Raw genomic sequence first — 10,788 nt, forward strand, 5'->3', positions numbered from 1 at the left:
TAGCAGCTCCGTATCAAGGTCATCATCGTCACGATCATCAATATCGATATCGTCACGATCCTCAATATCGATATCATCAATAAGATAACCTTGATTGTCATCCAGGAACTTGTTCGGAAATACCGTAATGAAGGGAACATAGGAGTTTGTCACTCGGTATTTGACAAAATATGATCGTCCAGTTCCTATAAAACCTATCACTAAAATACCCCTAGAAGGGGGTAGGGCTAAGCGGAGCGAAAAGGGTTTTCCATGAGATGGGAAATGAGAACTATTAGCCCCACACGGGGTTTGTGAATAAGTAATTGTCTGATAATGAGCAAGGAATATCCGTCTTTCTGCTAAACAGGATCTATTGAACTCATAATTCATTAGATACCTTTTTTGAATGTCAACTAAGTATCGTAAGTAAATGGATCCCGGTTGTTCAATCATTTGATAACCAGAGTCATTCTTTGATAAATGATCACTATGAGTCAGACTCAATAGAATTTGATCAATCCTTTTTTCTGTCGTTAAGGTGGAGAACTGAACTAAGAATTCTCTTTCTGCATCATCAATCCAATCACTGTTCGCGACCCAGGATTCTATTTGATCATCAATCCAATCACTGTTCACGTTTTTTCTTATCAATGAATAGATCTCTTTACTTGTACGACTTAGATGTCTCGTATTTCTCGAAAAAGTGATTGAATTGATGGGATTTGGTATGATACTTATGAGATAGATGATATCGATGAGATTGATATTCAAATCTTTCTTCTTAGAACGTATTGATTTGACCCCATAAGTGGGACCACCACTCAATAGCATGTTGCCACCAGAAGCAGAACTCCGTATTTCTTCCAGAGAATCTCCTAATTGTTCCAGAGCAACTAGAAAGAGATTCTTTAACCAGAAAGAATTCAGTTCAGGTGGAGGATACCTATCCAGAAGTTTTCGCAACTCAATCATGTATGATGGAATCATCAAAGATTTGATCTTTTCTAACTCTGTCTGTAACTCACTAGAGACTCGGGAATAAAGAGAAGATGCGTAGACGAGATATCCAGCAACAAGAGAAGGAAAGGATTGAATAGAGGAACTCCGAGATTTGGTGATCTCAGATGTGTCCACTTCAATGGAACGGGTGACTCATTATTTCGATGAATCATTTCTTCGGGCAGAAGAAGATTCTGTAAACACTTACTCGAATCTCACTTATCAGATTCCATCGTGGAGAATCGCCCACAATGGATCTGAAGAATTGACCATGATTATCTGATCCATGCATAATATCATAAAAAAGGATACAAATTTGTGACTGCTACTTGTTCGGCAATGGGTCTGAAAAGTATCTAAAAGGATGAAATTTATATATTTGCACCCTGCCGAAGTAAGGACCATGGCATTACGTTTGGAACAGATTCCTTTTGAGAGATTGAAAAGCACTATCTCGTTGAAGGCTCTATACATCTGCCGTTTCTCACGCATTTCTTTAGACAAAGATTCCGTTTTTTTGCGGATGGTAAATCTTTCTCAGACATGGAGTGGTGAATCAACCCATGTTTGAATTGAACTGAGATACTGATGCAAGTTCTTCCCTCTGAATCAGATAGATTCATATCTGAAAGAGGCTGACAATAAGTTGAAAGAGGCTGAGATTTGTACAAGTTATACGTTTCGTCACCACTTTGTGGAAATCGTTAGGTATGAATATGTCAGATACCTGTGACTCGATTGGTGAATAGTTCTCTCTCCAAAAAAACATGTTTTTTTTTACCGACGCACAAAGAAAATATCTTGTTGCGGATGAACGAGATATGGAGGAATTGTCCTATGTAAGATCATAATTATCGATACGGGTCTTTTCCGCTAAAAAGGGAATCTTTGTTAGAATAGAGCAGAAGTGATGTGGATTATTCAAGATCGAAGTAGATTTGCTTTATAAAAAGAAGATATCAATGAATTCTATGAAATGGTTTCACGGGATTCAGCCAATTGTCCCGATCGTGGGATATCATTGAGAAATAGGATCGGTGTTATCAAAGAATTTCTGCGATTATTCTAGTATGGAGTGAGTCAATCATCCACTTTGGTATCTTATTGAACAAAATGCTGATATTGTTCCCCATTGATCAAGAATTTCGATCTTTGGGAAGTATCATGATCATCCAATAAGAAGGGTTTCAATTTATTCAAATGAACGATTTGAACACCTATTGATTCTAACAACTGATTGCAGAGTTGATCATTCGGACCTTTCAATTCATAGATGTGGATCTCGGACCTATGAATGGGGATATTCCGATACTCACAAAGAAAAAGTAAGTGACTTAGACAAAAGGAAGTGACTTGGACAAAAAGAAATGAAGTGACTTAGACAAATCTTGTTTGTCGATAACCTTGGACCAATCAATCGAATGTTGATTAATACGTAATCGATCGAACACCACTTGAAAACGGTTCTTCTGTTCAGAAACGAAATGCTCCAAATGCTCCTGGAAATTCTTGCTCCCATTGGACCATTTGTATCTATATGCATTAGGATCCCGATTCATGGATCTCTCGGTTCGAGAAATAAGAGGATCGAACCATTTCTTCTGACTCTTTTTCACATTCGATAATGTGGTTGATCAATATTCATATAGTTATATGTTCAGAGTATCATTTCCTATTTGATCCCTTTGAATTCCATATTCGAAGTTGCGATCGGATCTATTCATTAAAAGAATCTATTCGATAGATTCTTATGTACCCTAGGTGCTATATTGGATTTGAATCAGATTTCGGATCAATCTATATTGATTGACTGCCTCCATTATGTTGTTGCTAGCAATACCACTATTTTGGGTTTTGGATCTTCCAAACCATTCCTGCAGGAGATCCGGACCCATTTTTTTCTGATCTTCGATAAAAGATTCATTCTCTTCATCAAAAATATGAGGTAGAACCAATAAGAGTTCTTTTTCGATTCATCCCTGGAGTTGAATACCTCATTCAAGAATTTTTTTGATCCAACCCGTAGGAATCAATAGAAAAGGCAAATCCCTTATGATACACCGGATCAGGCTCGGTTATTGATAGAGTGAATAGATCTGCCATTTCTTGAAATCTCTCTTCTGATTCAAAATCGTGGTGCAACGTGTATCTCCTTTGTTCCGGTCATGGAATAGATGGAATAATCACAAAATGGGTTTTTGTTCAAGAATGAGATCTTATTAGAACTGTCCATATCCGGTTCATCCTTCGAACCATATCACATCCCCGATCTGATGAAATAGGATGAATTGAGACGGTATTTTGTAAATACGTAATTATCTTGAATATATCAACCATTTCTTTCTTTCCGATCGCCTGGAAGGGACAAAAGAAAAACATCTTGTTGTTTCTTCAACAATTTCTGATCTCTAGTGAACCTCTCAGTAGCATTCGAACCAGATGAAGTTCTGACCATCTGTCGGAGAAAAAGAACGAATTGATCTTGTAGGATTCCCAGAAATTCTTCGATTTTTTCCGGAAACAGATGATTATTCATCTGCTTTTCACGTTCCGTGATAGCCGGGACATTGAGGAATATCCAGAAGGGTATTTCGGGAATCGATCTGATTCTATCTCTGTTCGTTCCGTTTGAAGAGAGGAAGGATCCCAAAGAATCAATCTTTCTTTTAGTTGCTGAATCTCTGTTTGATTGATCAATGTGTGATATTCCGAATCCTCATTCCTAATGGAATCGAAATGATCTCTGGATTGATCAGAAGATCCTTTCAATTGGCTAGAATCCGTTACTTGAACGAATAGATCTTGTGGAATCATATTGAATATTTGACGATACATTCCGTACCTTGCTAAAACCGATCCTTGTTTACCAACCACATATTGTCTAACCAAATCAATTCTCTTCGATACGTTCCTCAAAAATCCGATTCGTGCTGATTCTTCCCCAACTAACGAAGAGATCTTGGTGGATTGCCACATATGATTGAGCACAATTTTGCAAAGAATATCCCACTTGTTTCTCGAGAAGAGATGGGAAACATGCTCAATATCATTTGATGGAATAGTTGCCTCAGCTCCTTGTGTTTGAGGAAACCCTCCACTTCAATTGGTCTTTTTTCACGAAAGCAGACATGAGATAACAATCAAGTGTTTCGCTAAGATTTCGAATAGCTGTCCCGAATTCAAATTGATTATGTTTCGCTTCTTCCTCGGAGAAACACGATCAAACAATTCCCAACCATGGTCCTTGCGGATCGGATCATCCATATAGGATACAAAAAGAACTCCAGATATTTGATCTTTCTCTTTGAATGAGATCTCAATTCAGCTACTGTTTCATTAGATATCTTACAACTAGAATCCTCTTTTTTCCGATCCAGTTCCTCCACCACCGCGAACCCAGTTAGATTCAGGCTGATACACTTTTTAGTTATTGGGAGACCCAAGTACTCTCTTTCGGATCCATGAACAACTCTCAGAGATCTTTTTCCTTTTGGAAGATACAGGAGCGAAACAATCAACCTATTGATATTGGGAGACCAAAAAGATTCTTCCATGTTCATTTCTGGGTCCAATGGAATTCATAGGTATAGGAAGAAGCCCATCAAATAGAGATTTTTTCTTTCGACCATATTTCGATTGTTATACGATATATAAGGACCGCTACTACAAGCAGTACTACACCTTTGATCGTGAAAGTGAAATATCGATTGCTTGTTGAACCCTGTGAATCACGTGAAAGCAGGACACTCCAAGTTTGGGGGCCAAGGAGTTTCACAAACGTTCTTGGTGGAAAAAATGTGAGTGAAAGACACCACTGAATCGAATTTGGTCCATGAATCTAAGAAATAGCGAGAATTCTTGATCTCTCTCAATATCTCTCTCATTCCAAATACAGGATTTGAATTGATGCCGTTTCATTGATTTCTCCTAAACGAAAGATTATATTTCAATTGAAATCCACTTACACAAAGACAGCCCCGTTGATGACGAGTCTCCGCGAAGCATCCATGGCTGAATGGTTAAGCGCCCAACTCATAATTGGCAATTCGTAGGTTCATTCCTGCTGGATGCACGCGAATTGGAACGTTCAATAATAGAATTGGCTCCGTATCAACGGAATCTCATCATCCTAGATAACTATTGGTATATTCATACTATAAGAATAAGATAGAACGGTAGAACGGTAAGAATTCTAATTCTTATAGATACTGGAACTCATAGGGAAGAAATGGATTTATGGATGGAATCAATATGCAGTATTTACAGAAAAAGTATTCGGTTATTGGGGAACAATCAATATACTTCTAATGTCGAATCAGGATCAACTAGGACAGAAATAAGCATTGGATCGAACTCTTCTTTGTGTCAAGGTAGTAGCTATGAATAGCCATCGACTCCCGGAAAGGGTAGAAGAATGGGACCTATTATGCGACATAATGCATTACAGACGTATGATCATTACGCTTCAACCGGGTTATTCTATTCCACCTTTATAGAGAAAGAACTTAAATAAAAAAATAATACTTAATAACATGGCCATACATTTATACAAACTTCTACCCCTAGCACCGCAAAGGAGCCGTAGACAGTCAAGCGAATCCAATCCACGAACAAATTTGATCTATGGACAGCATCGTTGTGGTAAAGGTCGTATGCCAGAGGAATCATTACCGCAAGGCATAGAGGGGGAGGTCATAAGCGTCTATACCGTAAATCGATTTTCGACGGAATGCAAAAGACATATTGGTAGAATCGTAACCATAGAATACGACCCTAATCGAATGCTACATTTGTCTCATACACTATGGGATGGTGGAAGAGATATATTTTACATCCAGAGGGGCTATAATTGGAGATACCATTGTTTCTGGTACAGAAGTTCCTATATCAATGGGAAATGCCCTACCTTTGAGTGCGGTTTGAACTATTGATTTACGTAATTGGAAGTAACCAATTAGGTTTACGACAAACCTAGAATCGATCACTGATCCAATTTGAGTACCTCTACGGATAGACCTCACAGAAACTGAAGAGTAACGGCAGCAGGTGATTGGTTCAGTGGTTCCTCATATAAAATTATTGACTCTAGAGATATGGTATATGGAGAAGACAAAATTGTTTGAAGCACGGATAGAACCGGAAGCGCCCTTGTTTCAAGAGAGGAGGATGGGTTATTCACATTTCATTTGATGGTCAGAGGCGAATTGAAAGCTAAGCAGTGGTAATTCTAAGATCCCCGGGGAAAAATAGAGATGTCTCCTACGTTACCCGTAATATGTGGAATGGAAGTATCGACGTAATTTCATAGAGTCATTCGGTCTGAGTGCTACATGAAGAACATAAGCCAGATGACGGAATGGGGAGACCTAGGATGTAGAAGATCGTAGCATGAGTGATTCGGCGATTTGGATTCCTATATATCCACTCATGTGGTACTTCATCATACGATTCATATAAGATCCATCTGTCTAGATATCATCATCTACATCCAGAAGCCGTATGCTTTGGAAGAGCTTGTACAGTTTGGGAAGGGTTTGATTGATCAAAAGAAGAATCTACTTCAACCGATATGCCTTAGGCACGGCCATACATAACATAGAAATAACACTTGGAAAGGGTGGACAATTAGCTAGAGCAGCAGGTGCTGTAGCGAAACTGATTGCAAAGAGGGTAAATCGGCCACATTAAGATTACCATCTGGAGAGGTTCGTTTGATATCCAAAACTGCTCAGCAACAGTCGGACAAGTGGGTAATGTCGGGGCGAACCAGAAAAGTTTGGGTAGAGCCGGATCTAAATGTTGGCTAGGTAAGCGTCCTGTAGTAAGAGGAGTAGTTATGAACCCTGTAGACCATCCCCATGGAGGTGGTGAAGGGAGGGCCCCGATTGGTAGAAAAAACCCACAACTCCTTGGGGTTATCCCGCGCTTGGAAGAAGGAGTAGGAAAAGGAATAAATATAGTGATATTTTTATTCTTCGTCGCCGTAAATAGAAAGAGAAAGAAAAAATAATGAATGATGTAAAATTAATCAAATTGGTTTTTTCGTCTTCACAAAATGAAAAAATGAAAAGAAGGGGGAGTAATCACTTGTGGCCCGTTATCTAAAAAATCCTTTTGTGGCTAATCACTTATTAAGTAAATTGAGAAGCTCAACAAGGCAGAGGAAAGAAGTATAATAGTAACTTGGTCCCGAGCATCGACCATTATATTTGCAATGGTCGGTCATACAATTGCTGTTCATAACGGAAAGGAGCATTTACCTATTTATATAACGGAGCGTATGGTGGGTCACAAATTGGGAGAATTCGCGCCTACTCTGACTTTCCGGGGACACGCGAGAAACGATAATAGATCTCGGCGATAATGATAATATTAATATAGTTAATGTATTAATGTAATCAAAAGTTAAATAAGTGCTCTCATGATTTATTCTTATTTTTATTGGTGTGTGTGAGGTAAAACCCTATGACTATGATAAAGAAGACCTCGGGTACAGAAATACGAGCTTTAGCTCGACATATAGGTATGTCTGCTCAAAAGCACGAAGGGTAATTGATCAAATTCGCGGTTGCTCCTATGAGCAAACACTTATGATACTGGAACTCATGCCTTATCGAGCATGTTACCCCATTTTCAAATTAGTTTATTCCGCAGCAGCAAATGCTAGTCACAATAGGGGTTTGAAGAAGCTGATTTATTTATTAGTAAAGCCGAAGTCAACGAAGGTGTTATCGTCAAAGGTTAAAACCGCGAGCTCGGGACGTAGTTACCCAATAAAAAGACCCACCTGTCATATAACTATTGTATTGAGCGAAAGACCTAACTTCAATTTAAAAAATATTTGATTTTCAAAACATGACTTTTAGTTTAGAAAGAGAATATTGGTAGGTAGATATGGACAGAAAATAAATCCACTTGGTTTCAGACTTGGTACAACCCAAAGTCATCGTTCCTTTTGGTTCGCACAACCAAAAATTATTCCAAAGGTCTCCAGGAAGATGAAAAATACGGATTGTATCAAGAATTATGTACAAAACATATGAGAATATCCTCAGGTTTGAAGGAATTGCACGTATAGATATTAAAAAAGAATCGATTTGATCCAAGTCATAATTCATATTGGATTCGCCAATATGTTAATAGAGGGTCGAGCCCGAGGAATCGAAGAATTACAGACTAATGTACAAAAAAGCTTTCATTCTGTGAACCGAAGACTCAACATTGCTATCGCAAGAGTTGCAAGACCTTACGGGCAACCTAATATTCTTGCAGAATATATCGCTCTGCAATTAAAGAATAGAGTTTCCTTTAGAAGGCAATGAAAAAAGCTATTGAATTAGCTGAACAAGCGGATGCAAGGGAATTCAGGTACAAATTGCAGGACGTCTCAATGGAAACGAAATTGCCCGCGTTGAATGGATTAGAGAAGGTAGGGTTCCCCTACAGACCATTCGAGTGAAAATTGATTATTGTTCCTATCCAGTTCGAACTATCTATGGAGTATTAGGGATAAAATTTGGATATTTTTGGATGAAGAGTAATGGCTCCTTTTCTTGCGATTCTATTCATGGATACTTATCCATGGACAGGGCAAAAAACTCAATTTAGTTTAGGTCTTTTTCCGTTTAGTCAAACGGATCAATTATATATGTTTGAATAACAATTCGATTTACCACTTTGATATGATAGAATTGCTATGCTTAGTGTGTGACTCGTTGGGACTAAAAGAAAGAATTGGACCCTACCTAATATAAATATAAATTAATAACCAGCTCATTGCTTCGTATTCTCAAGATCCAAGGAATCGGTCATTATATGAGATAATAATCATATATTTGTAGCAACTGAAATCCTTTTTCAATAAAGTAAAAATGAATCTTGATTGATTGTGTAAGTTGTGAAACCAAAATAGAGGGATGCGGATGAATGGAAGGATGAGAGAAAGAGAGAAGGGGAAAAGAAATGATATATTATTCCAATATGTATGGTCTATGAATCATCTTAGAAAGGGCAATGTGATAAGGCATCATATACTATAATATAATTCAATTCATCTATAATTGAGATAGATTTCAAAAAATAAAGAGCATTGAGTCGATAGAGACTGAGGAGATTGACTCAGGGACAGATTAAATTAGAAGCTCCATTGCAGAATTCAGACCTCGACATTAATGGAGGAGAAGCTATGGGAACGACGGAACCTGTGACTGCGGAGGATTCGATTGAAACGAATCCTAATGATTCACTGGACGGGATGGCGGAACGCGCCGGGAACGAACTGATTTCTTCGAAGAGGTTATGGAGCGACCCTACGAATAAAGCAGATAAATATAAAAGAGTAAATATTCGCCCGCGAAATTTCATCCATTAAATAATCCTAATATTATTTATTGTTTATTTATCGTTTCATTCGCGAGGAGCTGGATGAGAAGAAACTCTCATGTCCGGTTCTGTAGTAGAGATGGAATTGAGACACTACCATCAACTATAACCCCAAAAGAACCAGGTTTCGTAAACACATAGAGGAAGAATGAAAGGAGTATCTTATCGGGGCAATCGTATTTGTTTCGGTAAATATGCGCTTCAGGCACTTGAACCCGCTTGGATCACATCTAGACAAATAGAAGCAGGGCGCCGCGCAATGACACGATATGCCCGTCGTGGCGGAAAAATATGGGTACGTATATTCCCCGACAAACCCGTTACACTAAGACCCGCGGAAACACGTATGGGTTCGGGAAGGGATCTCCTGAATATTGGGTATCCGTCGTTAAACCGGATCGAATACTTTATGAAATGGGCGGAGTATCAGAAACCGTAGCCAGAGCCGCTATGGAAATAGCGGCGCGCAAAATGCCTATACGAACAAAATTCGTTATTGCGGAATAGGGATATCGGACCAAAGGGATATTTATGAATGATGAAAAATATAATCTATAATCGCTGGTTTACTTATTTCTGGACAGAAAATTTTCTTTTCCCCCTCGCCTCTTGCATTGAAAGAACTCAAATAAAAGAAAGATGATTCAACCTCAGACCTTTTTGAATGTAGCGGACAACAGCGGAGCTCGAAAATTGATGTGTATTCGAATCATAGGAGCTAGTAATTACCGATATGCTCATATCGGTGACGTTATTGTTGCTGTAATCAAAGAAGCAGTGCCAAATATGCCCCTGGAAAGATCAGAAGTAATCAGAGCTGTAATTGTACGTACATGTAAAGAACTCAAGCGCGACAACGGTATGATAATCCGGTATGATGACAATGCAGCAGTTGTCATTGATCAAGAAGGAAATCCAAAAGGCACCCGAGTTTTTGGTTCGATTGCTCGTGAATTGAGACAGTTAAATTTCACTAAGATAGTCTCATTAGCTCCCGAAGTATTATAAATAATGAACGCTAGTAGACGAGACAATGGGTAGTAGGGTCTTTGAAATGGATAAATTAGTAGATTATGTCTCAGGCATATACCTTTAATGAAAATAAAAAAAGAAACATGTTGATTATATCAAAGCAAAAAAAAAATGATAGTTCGTCATGGGTAGAGACACTATTGCCGATATAATAACTTATATAAGAAATGCTGACATGGATAAAAAAGGAACAGTTCGAATACCATCCACTAATATTACCGAAAACATTGTGAAATACTTCTACGAGAGGGTTTTATCGAAAATGTTAGGAAGCACCGGGAAAACAACAAGGATTTCTTGGTTTTAACCCTACGACATAGAAGAAATAGGAAAAGAGCACATAGAAATATTTTAAAGCGTATCAGCAGACCAGGTCTGCGAATCTATTCCAAC

The sequence above is a fragment of the Nymphaea colorata genome, unplaced genomic scaffold, assembly GCF_008831285.2.
Source record: "Nymphaea colorata isolate Beijing-Zhang1983 unplaced genomic scaffold, ASM883128v2 scaffold0160, whole genome shotgun sequence".
In the NCBI taxonomy this organism is placed as follows: domain Eukaryota; kingdom Viridiplantae; phylum Streptophyta; class Magnoliopsida; order Nymphaeales; family Nymphaeaceae; genus Nymphaea; species Nymphaea colorata.